Consider the following 27,680-nt stretch of genomic DNA (forward strand, 5'->3'; position numbering starts at 1 on the left):
AAGCAGGAAATAGCTGATAGGAAAAAGAAACACAAATATCCTATGAAGAAAATCAGCATTTGGTCTACCTCATACACAGAGCTACTTATTGAGAATAGGAGACTGTTTTCAGGTTCTGTGTTTCAGAATCATACTTTTCTCAGTTGGCTGCTTGGTCTGTTTGAAACACTATTCCCCAAACAGACTAACCCCCAGTTTCAACAGAGAACGAAAACGACTGAGGCCTCAATTTTCATAGACTGAGAAGAATTCTGAGGTTTCATTACTCTCACAGGGCCCTATTCTGTGGTCCCATTGCTCAGGAGAGCAAGTTCTCTGGTCATTAGTTAAGATGAGAATGCTCAGGGCCCTTCTGGCTTATTTCTCATGTAAACACAGCATTCTGTTGAGAGCTTGTCGAATGGTGTGTCACTGCCCTTTCCTGGATGCTTCTGCGAACAGCCAAAGCCGGTGGAAAATGGGATCGTTACAATAAAAATCCAGCAGGAAGTGGATTCATAATCACAGGCAGGTCTCATATATTTGGCTAATCATAAAGGAAGATTTGCATTTGGTTGTGCAGTTATTTTTTTTAGATAATTCAAGAAAGAGTGAACTTTTGGAATTAAACGTAAGTAGATGGTGACCTAATGAGTTGAAAAGACGACACAATTATACTCCCCTGGGGACCCAAGAAGATAGGGCAGTAGCTGAACTCAGATTAGCTTTTCCACTGATAGCCTCACATAAAACCCTCATCATTAAGAATATATATTATCTTTAGGGCTTCCCTGGTGGCGCAGTGGTTGAGAGTCCGCCTGCCGATGCAGGGGACACGGGTTCGTGCCCCGGTCTGGGAGGATCCCACATGCCGCGGAGCGACTGGGCCCGCGAGCCATGGCCGCTGGGCCTGCGCTTCCGGAGCCTGTGATCTGCAAGGGGAGAGGCCACAGCAGTGAGAGGCCCGCGTACCACAAAAAAAAAAAAAAAAAAAAAAAAGAATATATATTATCTTTAGTACACTCTTAATCCAGTTTAGCCGCTTTTGATTGTGACTATTAATTTCAAGGTTGACTATGTGCTGGGCTGTAAGGCTCTGGAATTAAGAGAAATCGGGAATTCACTATAAGCCACTCTGCCAGGAAGTAGCCAAAGTGATAAATTTATGACCTGTATTTCCATTCTCATGTCACCATTGTTCTCATGTCACTTTCAGATTCTGAGCCAAATTTTTAAAAATTAGGTATTCAGGAAGCCCTTGGACAGAAGCCATCCATCACACAGTGACATTTCCATAGGTACACAAAAAAGCATTCTATGAAGATTTGATAGAAACAAGGAGAATGAAAACAAGGTACAAATATCCTTTGAGACAAACAGGTCAACCCAAAATACATCCTATTAGCCTGACCTGCTACCCTACATCTGAGGAAATGAAATAAAAAAAGAAACATACACATTTCCATGACAAAACTTTAAGTAGATTTTGGAGGACCCTTGCAGTTGGCCACCCTTTGGAGAAATGGGTTCTTCTGATATTTATGGTTCTATTTTAAATGAACTGATTACAGTAATATGTCGTTATTGTCCTCTCAAAACACTTTTATTATTTCAGACAAAAAAAAAGTTAACTTTCCTAAGACACTGAAGGTCTTCCATGGCCTGACTCTTAAGTTACTTTTTGGTTTTCACTATATCCTTATATACACCCAGTCCTATGGAGCTGTCAATACATCTAGTTCCATATACATGCCCCATATGCTTTTTTTCCTGGTGTTGTCCTAGTCGCGAATGTTCATGTCCCAAACATCTGTCCACTGACATCATATTCGTTCTGTAAAGTCTGTTTAAATACATTCTCCTCCATGAAGCCTTCTTTGTGCCAACCATTTAGAATAAATTGTTCTTTCTCTTCACTCTCACAGCACGTTACTTGAATCTCTATTTAGCATTAAAAAAATCATCTTGACTGTAAAGCAATTATACTCCAATAAAGATGTTAAAAAAAAGATAAATTGTCATATAGTATAGCTCTGTTTTGGTTCTTAGTCAATCAATAAAGGAGGTGCTAAACTTTGAAACATTAAAAAAAATTATCGAGTCATTACTGGTGATATGCGACAGTGGTTAACAAATAGATCTTACCTCTTATGGCAAATCTGATCAAGGTCTTTTGCCTACCTAGGTGTTGTGTTGAGGATTCTGAAACTGTGTCCACCAGTGGGAAAAAACAAATATAGTGATCAATTAATAATGTCTGCAAGGGACACAGGGCAGTGGTGGCACACTTGCCATAGGTTTGCCATTTCTGCAATAGACTAAACTTGTTGATGCTGGGACTATTTCTTATTTGATTTTGTATATTCTACAATGTCTTATTTCTTTACATTTAGCAGGTGCTTAATATACGTTCTCTGAATAAATTGCATTGTAAGGGGCAATGCTGGAGACTTAGGTTAGAACTAAGGATGGATTATTGATTATTCAGGTTGTGATATGATAGAAGGGTTTCTGACAGAGGCCAGGGACTTCCTGCCTAGAGATTTTAGGGCACAGGTTACAACCCTTCTGTGCAGGATGCTTTATGTCCAGTTTTGTTGAAGCAAGGTGATATATTTAGTCATCTCTTGGGTACTCTTCAGATCCAAGAGCCAGTGATTCCTAGAGATTATTGCTATCTTAGCATGGATGGATAAGGAGTTTGTATTTCAAAACAAGTTCTATAAGCTTTGCACATCATAGATATATTAAGTCAGATTCTTCTGATTGAGTTTATGGCTTTCCTCTGTAAGATTTTCATTGTTTTCTTTTGTTAGTTTTTTGTGTGTGTGTGTATGTGTGTGTGTGTGTGTGTGTGTGTGTGTGTGTATTTAATAGGTTAGGGTGGAAGGAAGGGAGAAAGACGAGTCATCCCAGCTCTGGGCCACTGCTTGGCCATAGTTGGGTCATTGACACTTTAAACTGGCTTTTCAAGAATTTCTCTTCAGGAACTCAATACTCCTTACCACATATTAGAACATACTAATAAATGCTGTTCTCAAGCAGTAGTACCAAAGCTCATGATATACATGGCAAGAGAGAAAAACATTCAGGACAGCAGTGTATAACTGTCTAAAATTTTCCTTTTTAAAGAAAGAAAAGTCAGAGTTTAAAGTTAAAATGCTTTAGAATAAGTATGTGAAATCTTTAGATTATTAAAGTGATTTGAAAAATCAAAGTAGAGGAATGTGAAATATGTATTGTTACTCAGATGCTGGATTCTGTGTTCTAACTTAGGTTTACCATTGCTCTGCCTTATGAGTTATTGGGTACTTGTGTAATTAATGATAAAATGGTACTTTTTATTGCATTATACTGCTATTATTTATATTTGTCTTCTTTAGGAAACTTACGGGGGGTTGATTAATTGGAAAGGAAAGATTTGAGTATCCTTGGATTCCCCTGCAATAATATTTTCTAATGCCATCACAACCCACCCCTATTCTCAACAGTACTGTATTACTTTATTAATGTCCTAGATTGTTACTTAAATCTTCATCCATGTTTTGTCTCCTAAGCATCTCTGTAAGTAGGGATTAAAGGTCCAAAGCTCTGTCTTATGCTCCTTGCATCTCCTGCTCAGCACCCACTTCCCTGGTATGTGGTAAGTATTCTTGTTGATCAGTCCACACAGAGGCATGTTGAGTTTCTGTGAATCTGTTTTCTATGTATGAGTGTGGAATGATCATATCCAGTTTTTGGAATCTGGGTGAGGTAGAATTTTTTTGTGAACACAAGAACTTTTATAAAATTGGGAAGAATAATATATACCTTATGGATGTATTAAAACAGGGCACTGGAATACTGATATGGGTTTAATTATGCCCCCCTCCAAATATATTAAAGTCCTAAATTCCAGTACCTCAGAATGTGATTTTATTTGGAAATAGAATCTTTGCAGATTCAAGAAATTTAAGTTGAGGTCATTAGGGTGGGCTCTAATCCAATGTGACTGGGGTCCTTATAAGAAGGGGAAATTGGGACACAGACTAGCACAGAGGGAAGATGATGAGAAGACACACAGAGGAAACACGACCATGTGACAGTAGTGATGTATCTATAAGCTACGGAACACCAAGGACTGCTGGCAAACACCAGAAGCTCAAAGAGGCAAGGAATGACCCTCCTCTAGAGCTGTCAGAGAGAGTATGGCCCTGCTGACACCTTGATTTTGTACTTCTAGCCTCCAGAACTGTGAGACAATAGTTTCTATTGTTTCAAGCCACTCAGTTTTTGGTGCTTTGCTATAGCAGCTCATGGAAACTAATACAAATACTGAGTGAGGTCCAAGGCCCCTGGGAGACCCAATTGGGTTAAAAAGTGATGTTCTGCTCATGTGAAGACAAATGATGAAGTAAAGTTTCCTTCTCCAGGTAATGTCCTACAGGAGGAATGGCAAATCCATTCTGTCTTGTCTGCAAAGTTGATTTACTAGTAGTGGCTGCTGGGAGCACAAGTTAAGAAGGATTTTGCATCTGTATCCAGGCTTGGTGGGCAACTTTGCAGACATCCCTTAGGAGAACCTGCAGTGAAAGGAAGGCAGAGGACAGAGGGGTAGGTACCAGGCTAGGGCAGCAGCAACTGTTGTTATTCTAGTGCTTTCCTGGCAGTTGTAAAGGGGCAAGGAGATCCCATATGGGGTAGGCTTGGGGGTAAGAGGGCGGAGTAGGGATGAAGAGGTAAAATTTAACTGAGGCAAAAGGAAAAAGGACCCTTGATTGTTCCAAATCTCAGCCCAGGCAGTCAAATCCCGTGACCTGCTGGGAGAAGGGCCATAGAAGACAAGAAACCCCCTGGATCTCAAAGCCAGTCCAGGAAAGAGAAGCAGGCACTGATGTTTATAGAATGAAGTTGCCCAGGAAACTTCAGTGACCCTAAGCAATCTGTTCACTTCATTTTGAATAAACTTGTGTCTTTATTTTCTGGAAATTTAAACCTCTTAACATAACTCTGTGGCCAGGAATTGTGTAAGTATATTTTGTATTTCAATTATTCCTAGGAGTCCTGGGGACAGAGGAAGGGAGACGTTTTCACCATGATTTTCTGATTATTTGGAGTTTGGGGAGATCATTAAATATTGCACAGAATATAATAGTTACGAACATAATGTTGGTGTCAGAGCTGGTGAAATCCGACCTATCCCAGGCCTCACTGGCCCCAGTATAGCAATGGAATCATAGTAACAGCAACACCTCAAAATTCCCCGGCTTTTGCCCTTCCTCCTCATATGGAGTCTTTGGCCGCTTCCTAAGGTCCACGCGGTTATTTCTAGGAGTCCACAGACTACCTCTCCCGTCTCTTTCTCTGCAGAGCTGACCAATAATCCATGTGCCCACTGGATTTTGCCTGCAGCCCTTCTCCACGGGGGTCACAGACCATCTGTCATTGTCTTCGGGGGCTTTGCTATTAAGTCTCCCAGACTACACCTAAACATAAGTCTACGGGGAGCTTTGCTGTTACGTCTCCCAGAACCACCAACAATGGGGCAGGGCCTTCCTAACTGGTTCGTTCTCTCATACACTCCCAGGGAGTTTCTCTTATCGCCCACAAGCTGGAGGAACTATAGCATCTAACTCAGCGGTCTCCTCCATACCACCGCTGGGACTTCCTGCTGGGGAGCAGTGGCATCCACCTCACCTTTACAGGGAGTTGCACTGTGGACAGTGAATTAGGCACCGTCTGCAAAGTGATTTGAGTTGTAGCAAAGGAGAATATTCCCTGTCTTAGAAATCCTAGCTAGAACAGACATTGATAATTAGAGGCAGTCAGATTAAATATGCTTTGAGACATACATTTAGTGGCATTTTAGTGGTTTTAATGAACGTCTTTCGATTCTTTTTTCTCAGCTATTAATCCAGAATCTCACTGCACTTTCTTTAAAAAAATTGTTTTTTGCTTCCTTTAAGTTGAGGTGGATTTCTTTCTCAGGGGAATTCATGCAAGTGTTCTCTGATAGCAGAAAGCCATTTGAAAAGAAGTTCAGAAGCAGAAATCTAGCTATTTTCCTCATTTCTGCTCAAGTTCGCATGTCTAGTTTGCAGAGTGATTAGTTGCACTGAAATGCTTATCAGGATGTGGAAGAGAAAGCTATTAAATGTCCTTTAAAAAGGGAGATAATCTTCAGGCATGTTGCAAACCAACTGTCTTGAGAAACCTTTTATCAAACTCGACCACCACCACCCTTTCTAAATGCCCTGCTATTAAATTTCCAAACAAATGTCTCTACCAGTTGCACTAGATTTTTACTGGAAACGAACTGGCGCCTTGATTCAGTCCAACGGAGCCTAAAGAAGCTTGGGAAAAGAAGATAGTAGGAGAAAATAGCAAATACTATTTTTAAAACCTCAGCTAAATGGTATCATTGAGGAATACATTGTTTTAAAGAAGTAAATTTTGAGGAATGTTGCTTTGTTCCTTTAAAACCTCACTTTAATTATTTAAAATCAATTTTAGATGAAAATATCTCCAAATATATCAGCTATTGCCTTGCCTTTGGAAATAGAATACACATCCTGAATATAAAGTAGCACTTTTAATATTTTAAAATTAAAATATTTTGTTTCTTGCCATGATATTCTGCCACTGAAACATCCTGGGACGTGCTTTGTAATTTTTTCTCTCATATTACATGCTCTCGGATTGCTGTTCTCATTGAGGTTTCATGCTTATTTTCATAGTTTTACTGTTTCTTTCTCTCTAGGCTGATAAATCCTGGCCACTATCAATATCAATATCAATATTAATATTAACACGAATACAAATAACCAAGTGTGTTAGAATTGCACATAAAATAAGAGTAATAGATTATGATTGAGTACAGAAAAGTACTTAATATGATTAAGATTCATAAGCTTTGTGTCATGTAGTTTGGCTATTGAAAGCTCTTTTTAATTTGTTCTCTTCTTGTCTTTTGACTCATCAAGTTGCCATAGATGAGGTTGCTGAATATTTGATTTCCAAACAGTTGAGGGGAGATTATTTTTTCATATCTATTTATATCTGTTAATATATACATACATACATATATATATATATAGATGTATATAGCTGATGTTAAAAATGACATCACCAAATGTGATTATACCAGCTGTTGTAGAATTACCTACAGCTGTGATGATTATGCAGCAACATAAAATGCTTATGATGGAACATTATCTAAAAAAAAAAGAGCAAGATGCTGAGTGGTATATAAACTATAATTGGAATTATCACAAATCCTCTAAAGTTGTGGGGAAAGGCCAATGAGAAATAAGTGAAAAGAAGCATTCATTATTGGGTTAAGATGATGGCATTATACATTTCTATGTTTTGAAATTTTCCACAGGGTTAATAATGTTAAATTAATTAAAGAAGGAGGCCATCAGCCTGAGGTGGTTCTAATACCTTAGCAGCCTATCTAAGCAAACCAAAACCTAAGCCCAAAAATGCATCGAGGTTAAGAAATCAAAACCCAAGGACGACCAATCACAAGCAGCCAACAGGGCTCTCTCAAATAACGCTACTGCTAAAGCTGTAGCCAATCAAATAATTTCCTTGCTTGGCTTCCACGTATTCTCTGTAAAAATCTCGCCCCTACCTCCTGTCTGTTTCTAACGACTTCCAGCTTGCATTGCCCAATTTGAATCAAGTTTTGCTCAAAAGAAACTCTTAAAATGTTTCATAGGCCTCAGTTTATCGTTCAAGAATATCATTTCAAAAGTTAACAAGCAAGGAGATATGGGGATATATGTATATGTATAGCTGATTCACTTTGTTATAAAGCAGAAACTAACACACCATTGTAAAGCAATTATACTCCAATAAAGATGTCAAAAAAAAAAAAGTTAACAAGTAAATGTATAACCAAAAAGCCCAGTAAAGAGACCAAAGTTCCTGCCTGCCACACTCTACTCGTTAGAAATCTGATTTTGATTAGTAAGCAACATCAGTGCATGCCATGCAGCTTTGACTCTTGGACTCAAGGCTTTGTTAGAAAAAGAGCATCCTCCTATAAGGTTCACTAATCTGGCAGTGGGGATCCTTAAAACGTGAAAGGAAATTGGACTTATTAGAGTGCAGGGTCCTTAGAACTGTCACTGTTTTTGAAGAAAATGTGCAATATAATCTCAAGAGGAGTATTTGATATATGGCACCAAATTTAAATTTTCTACTTCCATAACATTTAAGATTACATTTAACATTTAAGATTTTAATACTTAAGATCTCCAACTCAGTCGTGAATGTTTATCCATCAATCCATTCCCTCAGGAGATATTTATTTATTTATTTTTATTTTTATTTTTTTTGCGGTACGTGGGCCTCTCTCTGTTGTGGCCTCTCCCGTTGCGGAGCACAGGCTCCAGACGCGCAGACTCAGCGGCCATGGCTCACGGGCCCAGCCGCTCCGCGGCATGTGGGATCTTCCCGGACCGGGGCACGAACCCGTGTCCCCTGCATCGGCAGGCGGACCCTCAACCACTGCGCCACCAGGGAAGCCCCAGGAGATATTTATTAAACTCTTACTGTCTGCCAGGCAGTACAGCACACACACTGAACAATAGTCAAATATCAACATGGGGCTAAATTCATCCTTCTGAATAGAAGCCTTCATTCCACAGCGTTTAGGCTTCAGTGTCGTTTTGTTTTGTAAAAAAAAATAACTTCAGAATGGGCATAAGTCCTCTCCTTTCCATAGTCCTCACTTTTGCTATCTGCAGACAAATTACGTTTGAACTGTTCGCCTCGTTGGCTTGATTTTGGAATATGGTAAGGAAGAGAGACACATTCCGCCGACACATGAGGTCTGCTCACAATTAATTGCTTACTTTGTTAGAAGAAATTTTAAGCTCAATACAAGAGCTCTTTTAAATAAAGAGGTCAAAGTCACTCCTACAGACTCTTAAGAGAATGCTGTCTTCTGGTGAAACAAATGGCCTTTTAAAAGGACTAAGATAACGTGCATGGCAAGGATGCGTGTGAACAATTCCACATCAGAGCCCATAGAAAGAACTTAATAAATTGCAAAGATCTAGTACTCAGGCATGTGGGGAGCATGCTAAACAGATGCATTAGACTCAGCAGTTATCTTCTTTTCAGGAGTATTTTTTGGTACACAAAAGCCATATATATGATAATAATCTCAGCACATTAGACAGAGTCTCCATGCTGAACAGAAATAGTAATCCCCTGAGGTGAAATATCTGCTGTGCTGTGGATGCTAGTACTGCCATCTGATGCTGCAAAGCAGCAGAAGAGATGCTCAGCATTAAGCAGGATGTTTCACAATGATAGCTTTGCACTCCATTCCTTTTGCCCTGCAAAAGGATGAGCAAGCACCTGGCAGCAGAGACTCAAATGCACAGGAGAGAGTGGGGAAGGATTTACAAAAGATCTGGTAGAATATGTGATGGGATATGCATCACAAGAGCTGGTGAAGAAGAAAAGAGACCAAAATAACTTAGGGCATTTCTGCACTTTCCTTTATATAGATCATGCGAAGATGTATAACATAATCAAACTGTAAATAAAAAAAGCATGGTTTTGAAAAATAGACTCCTAGTCGCAGCTGTACGTAAATATGCACATAAAAACACACACGCCACACGTACACCATTATAGTTTTATTTATTTATTTGTCTTCAAAATGTTATCCCAGGGGAGAACTGAGACAAAATAGGTGTCCCTTTCTGCAACCAGTTCATTTGTGGTTACCTGGGGGGCTCAAATCTTGAGTGTAGTTATTTGTTTCCACCAGCAGAGGGCTAACCGTGTTTCCCCTACTAAGCCTACAGATTGCTTTAACTGTCGTCGTGATTTCACCCCCAAGCCACTTCTTTCCTGATTTTTCCAGGAGTACCTTCTGCTGCTGTTTTTCTTCTCTTTCACACTTACTTCTTTTCTCAAATATTTATTGAACAGTTTCAGGCTCTAGAAGGCAGATATCCCATCTAGTATTTCACTTCACTCTATAGTAGTGTTTTGCATATATTAATAAATTCTATAATTTATTGAACCTGCTTACCAATCTATAAGCTCCTAAGAGTAAGGGCCTGGTCTGTATGCTTCACCTCTGTCCTCAATGCTTAGAACAATGCCTGGAGCATTGCAAAGTACACCAAGACCTGTGCATTTACCTATATGATTGCTGATCCTCATAGATTATGTGCTAGCTGTACACCTTATGGTACACTGAAGTTCCTTAAATAATCCGTAAGTACAGTACATTAATATTGACTTTTGCAAGATTTAGAGAAATACCTTTACTGTTTAAATGAACTTATTAAAATGTGTTTTAGTATTTAAAATAATTTCAAAGATTTAAAAGTAGATCCCTTCCTTCTAATAGATCATCAGTAACTTATGACTGTGAACCACTGGTCAGTATCACATAGCCCACTATTTGCGACACTGTCCTTACAAGAAAATATGACACACTTCTTTTTTTTTTCAATTGTATATTTTTATTTTTTATTTATTATTTTTTTTAATTTATTTTTTTATTTTTTGCTTTATAACAAATTTAATCAGTTATACATATACATATGTTCCCATATCCACTCCCTTTTGCGTCTCCCTCCCACCCTCCCTATCCCACCCCTCCAGGCGGTCACAAAGCACCGAGCTGATCTCCCTGTGCTATGCGGCTGCTTCCCACTGGCTATCTACCTTACGTTTGGTAGTGTATATATGTCCATGCCACTCTTTCACTTTGTCACAGCTTACCCTCCCCCCTCCCCATATCCTCAAGTATGACACACTTCTTATAATCTATTTTCCTGAGTAACGTGGGCAAAAGCTGAAGAGTGTTTGTGTAGTGTATAATACAAAGAAAAGTGACGTTAATACGTCATGACATTACATTTTAAATAATTAACTAAACCTGAATAATGCAAATCACTCATCTGCTTGTTTTCAGAAATTTTTCAATTAAATTTTTAAGGGGAGAACACAGAACAAGCAGCATTTTTCCTAGTCAAATATAGTTTTTTTCTCACTGTTACTTTACATATGTATTTTTATTGATTTTATTTGTATATGTCTCTTATTAAATGGTAGAAAAACAGAGTTGTATGCCTATCATAGAATAAAACTCTGTATTTCTAGTGGCATAAAAAGAATCACTTGTAATTGCTTTATATGATGTCAGAAACCTGAAGTAGATTGTCAAGATAATAACAAGAGATTCTAAAGAGTACTTTTATATTTTAAAAATAAAGGTGTAAGAAGTCCTTGGGCAACTGAAATAAGCTGCTTAATTAAGTGATAATATCAGTAGAAAAGAACATTGTCAGAGCCTAATGATTCCCACAAGAGATACACCAGATACAGCAAGATAATTATCAAAATTAATTTTGGTATAAAATTGAAATGTTTACAGTACTCCTTCTTGGCCAGTTCTATTTCATTCTTTAAATAGAGTACTTATTTTTAAAAACCATCATTTCTAGTCTCTCTTTTTGGGAGCTGGATGGCTACAGTAAACAATGAAATACTAAATTATTCCATTTGGCTAACATTTCTTCCCAAGCATGATGGAAATTTGATTTTAATCTAGTCATGAGCAGATCAAAATTAATCTTCTTTGCCTAGTCATATAACAAAATAGAAAATCTTGATATCTGACACTCAATTCATATATATCATGCTCTTTTTCTTGTAAGTAAAAGTGTGCAGAGCTGTGAAACTTGAAGTCCTGCCTGCTTTAATCTTAATGATAGTCTCTTAGAAGTTGGCAAGTTCAAGGTAGTGGCCCCCTCATTTCACCCTATGCAAGTATCATAGGGGTGCACTCTTGATCTTCAGTAGGATGATCCTGTGCAGCAAATGAGAACAAGAAGGAAGCAGCACACTGGTCTAATGGAAAGTGGGGTCAGTGCCTTGTCTGTCAACATATTAAAGTCTGACCTTGACTGTGTCACTTAACTTCTCCAAATCTCAGTTTCCTTCTCTTACACCTCAAAGACTTGCTGTAAGGATTAAATGATGTAACTATCAACACATTTGAAGAGCTTAACACAGAGCCTACTATGCCAAAAACAGTAAAACCATGAAGTTCTCATCCTATTTCTCAGTATAATTCACTCTAATGCAGCCAGGGTACCTTCACCTACAGTGTCACCTGTTTAAGGTCTTGTCTGAGCATGGCTGAGAGAAGGACCATGTCATCCACTAAGTCAGCTCAGCCTCAGAGTCTGCAGCATTATTTCCTTACCAACTCAATGCAACAGCATTTATTGAACGCTTCCTTCACACACAGTGCTCTTTTTAAAGCATTGATAACACCTCTGGAATTTTTTTTAAAAAGGCAAGAAGAAATGGTCACTACTTTTGAAGACACATAAGTTGGTGAGTGGAGGGTATGGAGTTATGTATTTTTTTTTTTGGCAGAGATAGTGATATGGAAAATATAGGCATAGGTATAGAAAATCCATGCCCATATTACTCATTAATACAGAGGATTTCACTCAAATATGCATTATAAGGTAGCCCAGAAAGTTCCCCTGCTGCTGATGCACTGGTGTTTCTCTCTGTGGCTGAAGAAGCAGGTCCAAGCAGCAGTGCAGAGAAGGTCTCTGCATGTTCAGCTGTCTCGAAGTCTGCTTCTACAAGGCAATCCCTGGACATAAGCTTCCCTGGTCCCTTTCTCATGCACAAAAAGCTTCTTCTCTGTTATGCTTACATTGTGAGCATGATGGAGAAAGTTCATGGAATGAACAGCCAGTATGTAAAGAAAACAGACTAGACATGCCAAAATATCAGTTTGACTAAAATCAGTTATTCTGCATTTTTAGATCAATTTCTATAAAGATCTATACCATGTATTCTTGAGGAATTAACATCAAAAAGAACAGAATACACATGTTTAAAAATAATTTTTAAAGTTAGTGAGACAGAACTGGATCTCCCTGAAGTCTCCTACAGGACGCCCACATCAAAACTCTGTGCGTGATTTCTCATCAATATATGTAACTCCTCTACTTTGGGGCTGGGAGTAATCTCTGGTAACAGAAGAATAAGGTAATGATCCCTTGTTCTTGCTTGGTAGTACATTCTCACCTTCTTGCCACAGACCTTTAATTTCTCCTTTTGCACAGCCTACCCTCGCTACATCTGACTGAGGTGAAGCATCTGGAGTATTGCCAGCTGGTCTTATTTCTTTCATTTCAATTTAATGAGATGTGTATCATGTGATATAGATGGACTCACTGTCCTTCAAAATGTGTATATTTTGATCTGTTCGTGACTGGTATTCTGCTTTTATTAACTGCATCCAACTTTGGGATCAAGTTGGGAGGCTAAGGCCTGAAGGGCTAAGGGTATCCTGGGTACACATGCTTTGGGCCACTAGGACCAGGTAGAAGGGCCCATAGGACCCATGAAGTATTGAGAAGGGCCCAAAAGTACCCTGGCTACTCTGCTTGCTGCCATAGTACAGGCCCGACTCTTACTGAATCCCACTAAGGACATGGTAGGGGGTGGAGGGGTTTGTGGATATCCTGCTCCACTCCCCACTGACTCTGAGAGAAGGGGTACCAGCTTGTTGATGTCAGGGTGTACGTTCACAGCAGCTAGCATGGGGTGAGAGTCAGAGCAAGGGCTGACACTATTCCTTGGCCATAGGTACAACTCTTATCCATCTTCAACGAGATAGTCCTATAACATTTTGAAGAGAATATTTGGGCCCACCTTTAGTCTTCTTGTTTGTGTCTTAAAGTTCTTGGTTTTTCACCGCAAGTTCTGAGGTTCTGAGATTGGACCTTTCTATGGTTAGAATCCAGGCCCTGCCACTTACTAGCTATGTGACGTTAATCTCTCTAAGACTCAGTTTCTGCATTTGTGAAACAGGGGTAATGACAGTTCCTTTCTCACAGGGTTGTATTAGATTGCATATACAAAACATTTTAGAATAATTGGCATGTGATAAACACATACCAAAAGTTAGCTATTACTATAATCATCATCATCAGTAGCAGCAGCAACAGCCTTGTAATCATTAAAATCCCTACCATCTTTGGAAGACCCTAGTTCCCAGAGACTGCAAAGACCAGAGATGCAGGTAGGCATACCAAACATGGTCAGACTACCCAGGGTGATTAATTCCTGCATTGATGCCATTCTGCCTCATGTTGGGTCTTGTGGCTATTTTTAACCACATTTAGGGGAACAAAATCCACAGCCATTTCTCGGCTATTTAGTGGAATTCTTTTCTAGTGCCTGTGTTTCATGAGTGCTTTTGTACTCATTGATTTAGATTCACAATTATTTTCTGAACACACTCCAACACAATGGCATCAAAAGCATAAACAAACAGGAGAAAACAAAAAGCCTTCTGTTTTATGAAATTTTACTTAACTATTAATTTTACTGAATACAATTTAACTTGTTAGAAAACACTAATTTTAATATTTTCCACTGCAGGCTGTCTTTTCCTATTTTATTTCTATGAAGTTCTAAAGTACTGTCTTTGCTTAGACAAAGAAGATTTTTATGGGCAGCAGAGGCCATGGTCTTCTGACCTAAGAATTAAAAAAAAGGAAGGGATGGTAAGATAGGAAAGAAGGAACTGGGTATTGGACACGGTGGTGGGCAGACCCAAGGTGGACCCTGATCCATCACTTCTTGTTTTCACACCCTTGTGTGATCCCTTCCTCTTGAGTGTGGGCAGGAACTATGACTTGCTTTTACTCAATAGAATATAGCTGAGGTAATGGGATGTCACATCTGTGATTAGGTAACATAGGGAGACTCTCTCCCTTGCCGGTTTGATAAATTACGTGAACCTTGTTGGGGTGGCCCCCACAGCAAAGAACTGAGGGTGCCCTCTAGGAACTGAGGATCCTTCAGCCATCAGCTAGTAAAGATCCAAGCCTTTCAATCCTGCAACTGCAAGGAATTGGATTCTGCCACCAATCATGTGAGCTTGGAAGTGGATCCTTCCACAGTCAAGCCTTCAGATGAGACTGTGGCCCTGGCCAAAACCTTGATTGCAGCTTTGTGAAACCCTGCAGCAGAAGACCCAGCTAAGCTATGCCTGGAGTCCTAACTACAGAAACTGTGAGATAATAAATGTGTGCTGTTTTAAGCCACTACGTTTGAGATAATATTGTTATGCAGCTCCACATAACTAACACTGACATCTATTACTGTCATTCACTGGATTGTTACTTTCACATATATAGCTTTACAAGACTCCCAGCAATTCTAGGAAGAAGGCTTTATTCATATTTTTACAGAGAGAAAGCTGATGCTTGGGGATATTAAGTAACTTGCCTAGGGCTACTCAGCTATATTGAGGTAGGGCTGTCATTCTTAGAAAGCAATTTTTGTGGTTTGTTTGTCTTATATTTTGTTTTAGTCAAAATATGCTAAGTTGGGTAAAGGGTGTCTCTTGCTTATCTTTTATTCTCCACAAGTAGTATGAAAAAGATTTTTAAATATCTGCTCCATTTTTTCATCACAGTAGAACTAATAGGACTGATGAGATAATGCCTTTAAGAAACTCCTTGCTCCCCGGAGAAAAATTTGTAAATGCAGTTAATATTTGAAATAATTTTAAAGATTTTAAATTATAAATGAATTACTGATGAAGTAATTACTGCTTTCTTAGAACAAGTCTTTCTTCTTTGTAACTAAAAGACACTGATTTAACAAGTATGTAATTTAGACTCTAGCAATATTACACAGAACGTATTTCAACTATCATTCCCAGAAATGGACACCAAAGGCAAATGAGTCCTTCTCTGACATACACAGTGTTTCTTTTTATCATTCTTTATTGCATTTGTTCTCAAAAATTTGCAAGGATGATAGTTCAATTAGTACTCAAGGATGCCTCTTTACCTTTCAGTTCTCTCAGTGTTGCTGGAGACTTTCTACTCTTATATTCAGCCTAAAATCCTGTATGTTGGACTAATGTTACTGGTTCATTCTGAAAGGGATAAAGCCCTGACAACTAAGACTCAAAAGAAATCAAGTTTTTGAGTTTGCTTTTTAAAATTCACCAAACTGTGCCACCAGAAGAATTCAGATAAATTGTCTAGCCAATGGAAAAAAGTGGAATAGGAATAGAATCAGTCAGTAGAATAGAAGTAATATTTGTCCTATCTACCTTACAGGGTGTTGACAGAATAACATGAAACCATGGTAAAGGATAACCCACTATAGAAAACATAGCACATTTTAAATATTCAATCTGTCCCCCATCATGTATCTCCCAAAAGGGGTCTGTAAAATTTGTATAACATCAGTTGGTGGGAAGAGATTTTTATCATTTTCATAGTCTTTTGAAACTTTTGAATTTTGAATGATATACTGTATGGTCTATTCAAACATAAGTAAATAAAACTAAAGCCAATAAATGTTGAAAAAGAATGCTTCCTCTATTTGACCTTCCTTTAGGCGTGGCACACTGCAACAGTCACCTTCCAGACAGAGGATTAGATAAGCCAGCAGTTCAGACCTCCTCTCTCTTATACTCGCCTATCCCCAGAGTCTCATGTCTCATGCTCTGACACAGGCATCCCCAGAAATGTCTCATTTTCCTTTGGCCAGATTCCTTTGATGGGTTGAAAAGAAGAAATGTCTTCATAATTTGGCCTCACCCACTATACCCCACCTGACTTCTCACTCCTCCGACAGGTATACTCTCACGCTCAGCACACATTCCAGTCGAGCTCTCCTCTGTCCACAGATCCTCTCCTCTGGGTTTGCCCACCTACCCCCAACTCGCCCAGCTCTTCACATGTCCTCCAGGCCCAGGGTTCATATCAACTGTAAAGCTTTTCACCCTAACTCATCACTCACTGGTTCTGAACTCCCTTGACTGCTAACTGATTATGAGGCAACGGCAAATCATTTCACCTTTCTGGGGATCAATATCTTTGGAAAGGGGGTATTTGAAGAAGTGGAGAGGCTTCCTCTGCTGGTAATCCATCATTCTGTTCTAGGAGGTTCTAAGCTGTTCTAGCAACTAATCAGAAACAAGTCACCATCAGGAGCCTGATTCAATCTACTTGCCTACAGGTGGAAAAACCTTTATGACTATGATGTTCTGACTCATTCTGAAGACAATATTCAGAGAACCATTTATTTGGATGTATACATTCTGACTCCTGATTTTATAATCTCATTTCCTAAACTGATGGCTCTGACCATCATATTCCGAAAGTAAGGATAAACTGTGTCAGTATCATGTTTTGCTTGAATCATTAATGGTTTTGTTTCCATCCACTGTTATAGGTATCTGGACTTAAGTATGTACTGACCATATTTCTTACGTCTGTGTGAATTCTCTGAAACCTTTTGCATCTGGTCTGTTCTTGGGGGCTTAATTTGCAGATAGCTATATGTAATTTAAAAGTGTAAGTTACATGAAGACACCCTGTACCCTGTGTTTTAACTTCTCAGTTAAAACTGTCATCTCTCTCCATGAATTTAAACTTGCTTAACTCTGCTCAATCTGCAGAAATTTCAACTTATAGAACCAGACAGCACCAGCTCAGGCCTCTCCAGGGAAGAAGACTGAGATGTTTCTTCTACTCTCTACAGATCTATTATGCCAATCAGGCCCCAGAGTTGACTAAACTAAATTAATTCACCCAAATGGAACATATTTAATTCTCTAACGTCTTCAGAATATAGTTAATAGAGCAACCACTATGTGCTAGGCAGTGTTCCACTGATGGAGAGAATAAGCAAATCTCTTTATTTTGGGGTGGGTGGGAACAAAAGTGGCAAATGAGTGGACACATACAAAACGAATATGATTTTAGATACCAATGCTATGGCAGAACTAAAGCCAGATGACCAAGTGGAAAGTGACTAGAGGATACTGCCAGGATGGGGGTGGGTAGGAAAGGCTCTTTGAGGCGGGTGGGCAGCATCCAGGCTGTGACCTGAATCACAAGAAGGACCCAGCCATGTGATGATCAGGGAAGATTCCAGATAGAGGGAGCCATTAGTGCAAAAGCCCTAAGCTGAGAATGAGCTCAACATGTGTGAGAAGCAGAAAAAAAGCCAGAGCAAGTGGGCCTGGTGAAAAAGGCAGGAGCAGGATGAGAAGGCAGGGAGCAGATCACGCAGGGTTTTCTAGGCAGGTTAAGGGGTTGGGATTTTATTTCAAGTTAGTAAGAGGCCATCAGAGGATTTACAGATAAAAGTGCTCACTCTAGCTGCCACAGAGAACAGATTGTGTGTGAAGTTGTCTGTGTTTGCGCGCGTGCACACGTGCAAGAACGGAAGCAGGGGGGCTTCCCTGGTGGCACAGTGGTTGAGAATCTGCCTGCTAATGCAGGGGACACAGGTTCGAGCCCTGGTCTGGGAGGATCCCACATGCCGCGGAGCAACTGGGTCCGTGAGCCACAACTACTGAGCCTGCGCGTCTGGAGCCTGTGCTTCACAACAAGAGAGGCCGCGATAGCGAGAGGCCCGCGCACCGCGATGAAGAGTGGCCCCCACCGCGATGAAGAGGGGCCCCCACTTGCCGCAACTGGAGAAAGCACTCACACAGAAACGAAGACCCAACACAGCCAAAAATAAATTCATTAATTAATAAACTCCTACCCCCAACATCTTCTTTAAAAACAAAAAAACAAAAAAAGAATGAAGCGGAAGACCACTAAATAACACAGATGATTCCATAATATGTGTTAGCATACGGTATTTGTTTTTCTCTTTCTGACTTACTTCACTCTGTATGACAGTCTCTAGGTCCATCCATCTCACTGCAAATAACTCAGTTTAGTTTCTTTTTATGGCTGAGTAATATTCCATTGTATATATGTGAAGAACCTAGGGGCAGGACAGGAATAAAGACGCAGACGTAGAGAATGGACTTGAGGACATGGGGAGGGGAAAGGGTAAGCTGGGACGAAGTGAGAGAGAGGCATGGACATATATACACTACCAAATGTAAAATAGATAGCTAGTGGGAAGGAGCTGCATAGCACAAGGAGATCAGCTCGGTGCTTTGTGTCCACCTAGAGGGGTGGGATAGGGAGGGTGGGAGGGAGACACAAGAGGAAGGAGAAATGGGGATATATGTATATGATTCACTTTGTTGTGCAGCAGAAACTAACACACCATTTTAAAGCAATTATACTCCAATAAAGATGTTAATAAATAAATAAATAACTCAGATGAGAGATAGTGTTTTCAAACACGATGATAGTGGTGAAGATGGAGAGAAGTAGATACATTCAGATTATGTTATTCGAGTAACAGAGGTTCCTAGAAAAGTGATTATCTGGTATATCAAAAGATATCTTAGATGTACCCAGCTTTAACACAGAAAAGGAAGCAAAAGGCCAAAGAGCATGTGGATAGTTACCTTACATCATAGCATTTCCGAGGTAGAAGGGGTCTCAGAAGTTACTTAGCAGATGAAAAGACATTGATCCTTATAGGTAGGATAACGTCCTCAAAGACATACAATTAACTGGCTCCAGAACAAAGACTACATCTCCTCATAGCCTGTCTTTCTCACCATATTGAGGCTCATTACTAATTTGGAATTTGCCATTTGGATCACACTATAGTTGGTACTCTAAAGCTGCAGGTTACTTAAAGAAAATCTCAGAAAGACCATTTACATATAAGCACCTCATATGTTCTAAGACTTTGGTTGTGATACAAAAGAAGTCAAATATCTTTGCTCGGAGAGAGAAAGTATTTTAGTATTTAGCATAGTTAGAGATTTGCCTATCTTTCTACATCCCTGAATCTATTATTGGTACTACTGTGTGCCTGACAACAAGAGAATTTTTGCTGTCTAATAAAATGAGTTTGCGAGTGTTCTCTCCTCTTCAACTTTTTGGAAGTGTTTGAGAAGGATTAGTATTAATTCTTCTTTAAATGTTTGGTAGAACTCACCAGTGAAACCATCTAGTCCTGGGCTTTTCTTTGTTGGGAAGTTTTTAATTACTGATTCAATCTCCTTAATCATTAATGGTCTGTTCAGATTTTTTTATCTCTTCATGACCTGGTCTTGGTAAGCTGCATGTTTTTAAGAATTTACCCATTTCTTCTAGGTTGTCCAATTTGCTCAGAGGATTAAATGTAATTACTGTGAGAGCATTAAACACTGATGGTTTTAAATCATATGGTGGTTGCCATTCTTGTTATGTCAAGGAACGTGATAGAACAGAGAATAATTCCAGTCCGGCCAAAGTCTCCTAAGAGACAAAAAACACTTCAGACCACATCTGGAGCATCCAATGTGAATTCAAACAAGGGGCAGACATCTGATCTATGTCTTTGTACCCAATTATGGATACAAAGTTAGTTTTGAAATGATAGATGAAACTTCCTCCTATTTTAAGGATGTCATCCCTTGCTCTAGGTCACCAAGGTGCAAGCCACAATTAATATGTACCTGAGCTCCTGAGTGAAGGGTTCTTTTCTGGATGATTCTCCTCATTTTGGTACCATGACACTCCCTATTTCCTAACAAACCTCATGTCTATAAACAACAAAGATTGTATCCCTAAGTGTTCACATAGTTTTAAAAAATGCACCATACTCAATGTTTATTCATTTATTTGCTCATTTATCTAGTTATTCAGTGGATATTTGTTGAGCACCTACTGTGTGCAGTGTAATGGATTTTCAATCAGAAAATACAGAGAAACATTTCAACTTTATTTTCTTTCTCTGGGGGAAACTGATATATAATAGTTCTTTTCTATCTTCATAAGCTTAGGTTTGCATAACTTTTTAAAATGTTGTTTATGTCTTAGAAGAATTGAGTCATCAATTAGTATATGCTGCTACTAGATGATAACAGATTGGTGGCCTAAACTCCATGTTCTTCATTTTAAAGTTTTTTTCATCTCTCTCTGTCTCTGTCTCTCTCTGTGTGTCTCTGTCTCTGTTTCTCCATCAGTTCATCATCTTAATTTACATATTCAATATAGAAGTGATCAATGTGAGCTTTAAATATGTTGATTCCATAAAGCAGAGACTTAAAGAAGCAAATATCTTACTATCAATGCCTTTTCTTTTTCCTAAGACCCTTGAATCCTTTTTTGATGGCAATCTACAAAGAGAATAGAGTAAGATTCTAGGAAACCAGGTCAGCTAGGTATCAAACTTGATTAGAGTTTTTAGTTTATTTCCAGTTTTTAGATTCAGTCAGCTGTGAAATAAATAAATGGTGTGTCTTAGATTAAGTGAACTAAGGACACCTTTAATTTTCTTTTATAATCTGTTATTCACCTCACCCATAACATTCATAAAGCTAGAGCCCAATTCAAGATCTCATCTGGGCCATTTTAAAGAGTCTCAATACCTTAAGCTCATTCTTCTATTACTCCATTCCCCAAGCCATTAACCCAGGGTTGCAGATTAATTTTTCTAAAGTATAGCACTAATATTATCACCCATCTACTCAAACGCTTCCAAATTAATTCTCATTACCTCCTAAATCAAGTGCAAAACTCCTTGGTCTTGTACTTAAAGCTATAATGTGGTCTCAAACTCTTCTATAGCCTAAGGCTATGTTAGGCTGAGATTCAACTTCATGTAATTAGTTCTTTCCACTACAAGAAAGACACTATTAGAAGAGCTTTTTCTCTAACTTCTAAATGTGTGTTTTTACTGTTTTTTTCTCTCTCCGTCTTTGTTTTAGAAACCCCACTCATACTCCTTTATTTCAGGCATTGCCTTGCCTGGCCTCTGTAATGACTCCCCTTGACCAAAGCCTGCTGTGTAGGTCTTACCTCTATTCCAAGCTGCTTTTTAAAAGGACCTGCATCTTTTACAATAGAGCATTATTTTACCCCCAAAATGAAGTTTCTTTTGTTGCTTTTTTGCTCATTACAAAAGCAATACATTTCCATTTCAGAAAAATTGGAAAACAAAGATAAAGAAAGAGTGGAATATAGAAATCACCCATAACCCTACTTGTCCAGAGATAACTACAGTCGAATTCTCACGTATTTCCTTCTCCTTTTATAAGAATATTACTCTCTTCAAAGTTCTCAAATGTGGATTTAAAGTAATACTAAGACACCAATTATTACAAATAAAAAAACCAAAAATGAACAGAAACTCCAGCACAGAATACCCTTGACAGTCTACTTCTCATAGTTATTTTCTTATAAAAAGAACACATCCATCCCCATAATTTTACATCCTTTTATACAATCTAAATTTACTTCAATCTCCGGGTTTTCTCATGTGCAATGGTTTTGTACTGAATATATATAAATATGCTACAGAAAATGTACAGTATCAGTTCTAATAATATTTAAGTAGGTAACTGCAAAAAATCAGTGGCAAATCCTAATTAGTAGGAGAATAGAGAAGCATAATGTTCCACTTTAAATTGCGAATTTCATGATTGTCTATAAATAAATCTTCTGGGCTCATTGGCATCATATGTTGCAAAATCACAGAATGACAACTCTATTACCTACCCACTCAGTCAACTGTGATTTGTTAAGAAATAATCAAAGCCCACAGCTACTTCTTTGTATAGATAATTCTAGCTCTGATTAACCTGACAATCACATTCCAAAATTAAGTTTTCTGCTGAAAAGGAGAGACATTAAACAACTGTTGAAAACCAAAGTGACTAATGAGTATCAAAAAGGCCCAACTATTACATCATAATATATCCTAACTATTCTATTTATTGCAGGACCCCCTCCTTAACAGAAGACAAAAAATAGACCTCTTCTATTCACTTTTATATTGTCATACAGTGTGGACGGAAGGTTATATTAGAATCCACTTCCCCCTCTTTTATATCACTGGTATGCTTGCTGAGGGCTAGCTAGTCTTCTCAGGAAGGGTGGACAATTTTAAGCTGGCTTTTGCTTCCATAAAATATTATATTTTGGCAGCTCCAGGAATATCATAGTCATAAAAATCAGGTTCTGTTAATTCTGGTAAATTGGATCTTCATCTGTGTTGGGTATTTATGTTGCCTTTCACGTGAATGAAAATACCTTTACAGTCTGACTATTGACACTGACGTGTGGTCATTTCCAATTAAGTCCCAGAGCAAGATTTTCCATATGCAGGCTTTCATTTATGTGTACATATCTTAAAATAACCAGAGTTAAGTTAGAACAAGTGGCATTTTTGAGTTAGAGGGCCTTTGTGAGGGCTCTAGGAGGTCGACAAAATCTCTGAAATCATATGTAAAACCTAATATTAAGAATCTTTGTGCATTGTTCTGGGGAAGGGGTCTATAGCTTTCATCACTTCCTCGAGAGTTTGTAACCCCAAAATGTCTAAGAACCCTTGCATTACATTAAATACAACTCAGTGAATTTGCTTTCATGTTTATGCAGTAAAGTTACAACAGCTATTTGGCTAGTAAAAGATAGGAAAAGTTTTTCAAGAAAAGTGTAGGAATTTTAGTCAGTAACATAATTTTAAGATGTGTTGGTTGCCTACATAATTGATAGCTTAATGACAATCAGCTATATGACAGTAAACAGTTAAGGAGGATGACAAGTGATGAAATGTAGGTGTCCCACAGAATTGCCTTTATATAGGTGCTTATTAGGATATTATCAGCAGCCCATTTTTAAATTGAGATGTAATCAACATATAACACTGTATTAGTTTCAGGTGTATAATGAATATATATATGCATATATATGTATATACATATATCTATAGTGAAATGATCACAGTAAGTTTAGTTAATCTCCATCACCAGTCATAGCTACACATTTCTTTTTCTTGGGATGAGCACTTTTAAGACCTACATTCTTAGCAACTTTCAAATAAACAATACAGTATTGTTAACTATAGTCACCATCATGTACATGACATCTCCAGGACATATTTATTTTATAACTGGAAGATTTTACCTTGTGACTACCTTCACCAATTTTGTCCACCTCCCATCCCCACCACTGGCAACCACCAATCTGTTCTCTGTATCTATAAGTTTGTTTTTGTTTTGTTTTGTTTAGATTCCATAGCATCCCATTTTTAAGGCTGTTAAAAGAATTAGTCCAATGGAACTTCTTGATACTTATGTCAGGATGTCATGGAGAAAGCTATTCATTGCATCAATATGATGCAATGAGTGAGCTCATTTTCATGACGAGTCCCAGGAGAAATTCCTACTTGACCTTGATTTCAAGATTAATTGTCCTTAACTGAGTCATCATTTCCTTCATATTGATTTATGAACATTGAGAATTGTGCAAACCTGGAAGTTCTTTAGCACAGTATGTTTAAGATGTATTGCAAGTGATTTTGATGATTAATATTAATGTAATGAAGTTTATAAATTATGTACTTAAGGAATTAGAGAAGATTTAAGGATATCCTATGACTATGTCACAGTCATTTGAATTCCCATGTATTGTCCTCTTGAGTGACAGAGAGAATAAATAACAAATAGCAAACTGGCTACAATTGGGTCCCTCTGTCGTATAAGTTGAGGCAAAGAATACATTGGGAATGTTACTAAATCTGATCAATTTTCCATTTTTCTAGCCAAATATATGAACTCAGCAAAAGTCACCTGTTCGAGGTCACGGGGGTGGTAAAGGAGGATGCAGCCCAGATTCAAGCCCAGGTACCCTGGTTCCAGAACCTGTGCTTTCTTAACCACTACAGTATGTGTTAGATTGAAACACACACTGTCAGAACATGTATATTAATGTTAATCCTCTGAAATTTCAAAAACCAAATATATTAACAGGCTCCATTATTACATGATCAAGAAGGGATTAAGTGTGCAATGAAAATAGTGCTAGGAAATAGGACAGCATTATCTATTTCCTTTCCAGTCTCCATGTCTGCCTTCACTACCCGCCTTCAAACTTTCTGAATTCCATCCATAAACCTTCTTCCTCCAGAGAAGTAGATTGAGAATAGAAAGAATTTATATGGCTTCTCTCTTCTTTAACAGTATGCATAGGTATAATCCCATTAGGGACATCAGGCAGGCAACAGAATTTTCCTTTCCTTGGAAGGAAAAATGAGTAACTTTTGCTCAAGTTATGTTGGGCAGGTAACTTTTCACTTCCTTTTCCTTGGAAAGAAAATCACGACAAAGTTATTTCAGGAATGCATCAGATCAATATATAGTCACACCCAATGAAGCAGCAAATGACCCCTAATAGCTAATGAATTTTAGCTTGTATTTGTCTGCAAAATAAGGAAAGAAAATGTATATGATGAATGAACACTAAGTAGAAGCTTCTAAAGTGTTAGGAGACGATTTCTGCTGTATTATAATAACAGTCGAAACCCTTGTCAGAATCAAAATAGAGACTGAACCTTTAAGTTCCAACTGAGAAAGAAATCTTATAAAAATCGATTCTTGTGGGCTTCCTTGGTGGCGCAGTGGTTAAGAATCCGCCTGCGAATGCAGGGTACACAGGTTGAATCCCTTGTCCGGGAAGATCCTACATGTCGCGGAGCAACTAAGCCCTTGAGCCACAACTACTAAGCCTGCGCTCTAGAGCCTGAAAGCCACAACTACTGAGCCCGCGTGCCACAACTACTGAAGCCCGTGCCCCTAGAGCCTGTGCTCTGCAACAAGAGAAGCCACCACAATGAGAAGCCCGCGCACCGCAACGAAGAGTAGCCCCCGCTCACGGCAACTAGAGAAAGCCCACGCATAGCAACGGAGACCCAATACAGCCAAAAATAAAAACAAATAAGTAAATAAATTTTAAAAAATCAATTACTGTAATTCAATACAACACTGTGATCTGAACATGAAAGTGGGTCAGCTTGCTTCTAGGACATCCACACAGATCTCCAATCTGTTCAAAAACCAGCAGGACAGATCCGTCCAAATCCATAGGCCCACTTGCTATGCCCATAATAACCAACAAAGTACAGTAAACACTTAATTTTTTTCCATTTTACTCAAAAAATTCCATGCCTCTTATTGGTATTTGAATTAGTGGAACATTTCTTATATTTTATTTATTTTATTTATTTATTTTTAGGTGCATTGAGTCTTAGTTGCTGTGCATGGGCTGTCTCTAGTTGTGGCAAGCGGGGGCTACTCTTTGTTGTGGTGTGCGGGCTTCTCATTGCGGTGGCTTCTCTTGTTGCAGAGCACAGGCTCTAGAGTGCAGGCTCAGTAGTTGTGGCACACGGGCCCAGCTGCTCTGCAGCATGTGGGATCTTCCCGGACCGGGGCACAAACCCGTGTCCCCTGCCATGGCAGGCGATTCTTAACCACTGCACCACCAGGGAAGCCCTATTTTATTATTTTTAAACTCATCTCTCACTTAACTTCTTGGGTTCACTGTGCTGATTTTCATTAAGTTCACTTAAAATTCCAAATTAAACGCTCACCATGTGTCATTCACTCTTCTAAGCACTTTAAATACAGGAACTTATTTATTCCTCTCCCAAAATCTTATGAAACAGTGACATTAGTCCTTCCATTTTGCAGAATTAGAAATCTAAGCATAGAGAACATATGTAACTTGCTCAAGGTCATTCTGGGTGATAGTAGATGACAAAGCCTCTGCAATTAGGTGGTGTCCACAGATGGTTAGATTTTGTGACTTCGCCTTGATATATTATACAACCCTTCCGGATAGGACTTCGAGATGCCCATTATATATACTGTTCAGTAAATCCACTACCAAGGCACCGTGAGGTTTATTTGTTGTCACTGCTAAGCCACTCCTATCCCTGCCCTAAATGTTACCGTTAAAGCAGGACTTGAGGGTAAAATCAAAAGGCATTCCCCTCTCCATCCCATAACCTCTCTTGCAAACTCTCTCTGTGGACTCAAACAAAGCAAAAAATACTTTTCTCACTTAAACCTTGAAACAGTCTCCATTCAATAATTAATATGTCCAACCTGGTCTATTATCCACATGCTGACCATTAGTTCAAGTCAAAGCTGTGGGCCAGGACTATTGCAGACTAGAAGCCTATCCTGGGGAAAAAGGCCAATCTACTTCCTTTCTTTTCTGATTTGAGCTTCTGTCCACCTTACTGCCCTTGCCGCTGACCTCTAGCCACACACTCACTAGATGCCCTTGGTCTTCCAGGGTGTGAGAAAGGTAGGGAAAGAAGAGAGAGAGGAGGAGCAGGGAATTTCGTAGCTGTTTAGAATTGTTGTGAGCTGGCATTGGTTTCTTCTGGCCGTGGCAGAGTTTTAAAGTTCACTCTCTCTCATGCGGAGCTCTGTGGCTTGTTGGGAGGTCTTCATCACCCAGCTGTCCCCCAGCTCTCATCACTTGGTTTCTCTGCCTTGTCTGGCTGGTTCCTTGTGGCTGCCCCTTAGGTCTCTGGTTCTCAGGAGTCTGTCCTCACACGGGCTTTCCCTGTTGGGGTCTCACTGCCCCTCTGGGAGGTCCTTTATGGCAAAATCCATTTAGGAGAGCTCCAGACTAGTTTTCTATTTCTGCCCGCATCTTGTCCCCTGGAAACACACACCTTTGATTTTTATTTGGTAAGAGTCCAATGACTTATAAAACTACAGACCTCTATTCTGTGGCCATAGTCAGGTTCTTGTCCTTTATGTTTTTTCAGGACGAAATTCTACAACAGCCCACTATGTTCCCCAGCACCATAGGACACATAACAAACTCTTGTGATTTTTTTTTTTTAAGCTTTTCTTATTTGGTTTGAAGTCAAGGGGATGCACATCAACTATGGTCTCCTTGTGTGGCTAACAATTAAAATCAGTTTCCCCCAAAGCTTCTTTCAAGGAATTTTCAGATTACCGAACACTA

The sequence above is a fragment of the Mesoplodon bidens genome (assembly GCF_964165515.1).
Source record: "Mesoplodon bidens genome assembly, chromosome: 10".
Lineage (NCBI taxonomy): Eukaryota > Metazoa > Chordata > Mammalia > Artiodactyla > Ziphiidae > Mesoplodon > Mesoplodon bidens.